The following is a 1,360-nucleotide window of genomic DNA, read 5'->3' as shown; positions in this document are numbered from 1 at the left end:
TAGCCCTCACTCATTGCTAATGGCAACCAGAGTAGTTCTTTCTTCAGACTTCAAATGGACTACGTGGAATGTATGAAATATATATCCCAGAACACCCTGCTTCTGACGCATGCGCACTATTCTCAGGGCTAGGCAGCTGTTCTCGCCCAGTCACGAAGTGACAGGAATCCAGCACAGGCCTATCAACAACTCGAAGGGTGGCAACAGTTGCTATACAGACACTAGGAACCGGGCCAATGCTATAGCCACCCAATCATCAGCATCCTGAAGCTGACTCACAGGTGGTTAACCAATCATAGCGCGCATGGGAAAGAACTCCCCGCTCACTAAGTGACGTTCGCATCCCCTAATCACCGCCCCACCGAGCTTTGACAGACGCTGGCCTCAGCCAATCCAGTAGTTTAATCGCATTGCCTTCGTTGACGACAGGAAAGAAGGGGGAGGGACGTTAGCAACAGTTGCCCAGGTGAGGGACGGAGCGGCCATAGCCACGGTAGTCGTGGCGACAAGAACCCCGGCAACAGGAATCAACAACAACAACCCCCGGCGTCACCGGGCCCGGTCCCCCGCCGCCCCGGGCGGCATTTTTAATTGCCGGCAGGGCGGGGTCGGTGTCTTCCCCCCCCCCCTCGGGCACACGCAGTGGTTCAGCCTTGGAGTGAAACCCCGAGCTCGCGCTGACTGACCAGACACGGCGCCGCCACAGGTGGCGCGCTGCTAGGTAAGGGGCTCCGAACCGCGCCGTCCGCACGGGGGAACCGGGTGGCATTCGGTCGTTATGACGACGTCAAACGGTTCTGTCAGCCCCCCTCCCATTTTTAAAATGGCGGCGCCTTCAGCGAGCGGGAGAGGTGCAGGCCGCGCGTCGCCATGGAAACTTGAGAAGGAAGTGGGTGGGGTTGCATCGGGGAGGCGTGGTCCCTGTTCGTGGATTGGCTACCGCCACTTGGGGAGGTGGATCTTAAGTGACAGCCGAAGCCAGGGGGTTGGACGAAACCAGTGCAGTATGAAGTGTGGCTGCGTAGGATCCAGGAAATGAAATGTACACGGCACAGCGGACATGTGACAGAAACATAACCAGTCACCTTACTATCTATAGCCCGCACTGTAATGTGGGGGAGGGGAAGGGGTCAAAGATCACGTGACAGATGCACAACTTCCAGCCTGAACCATCCACACACATCATCAATGTCTCCAAATATCAGATAAAACATAATGAGGGGCGAATTAATCAAATCTGGAGCAGTTGCCCATAGCAACCATTCATCTCTCTTCAGTTTGTTCAGTTAAGCTTTGCAAATAAAACTGAAAGGTTGCCATGGGCTACTGCTCCAGTTTTGATACCCCCCCCCATGTGTTA

General features: G+C 55.3%; 1 protein-coding gene across 2 annotated transcripts in view; it reads left to right on the top strand.

Moving 5' to 3' along the window:
• Window positions 1-352: 352 nt before the first annotated feature.
• Window positions 353-1,360, top strand: part of RFX1 (regulatory factor X1) — a 28,126-nt gene continuing 27,118 nt past the window's right edge. For both annotated transcript variants that reach the window (XM_018570468.1, XM_018570467.1), the window contains exon 1: window positions 353-721. The gene's annotated coding sequence lies outside the window, so the exon portion shown is untranslated. The remainder of the gene's footprint in view (window positions 722-1,360) is intronic.

The sequence above is a fragment of the Nanorana parkeri genome, unplaced genomic scaffold, assembly GCF_000935625.1.
Source record: "Nanorana parkeri isolate BGI_ZX_2015 unplaced genomic scaffold, ASM93562v1 scaffold1536, whole genome shotgun sequence".
NCBI classification, from domain to species: domain Eukaryota; kingdom Metazoa; phylum Chordata; class Amphibia; order Anura; family Dicroglossidae; genus Nanorana; species Nanorana parkeri.
This window is presented reverse-complemented; position numbering and strand designations above follow the sequence as displayed.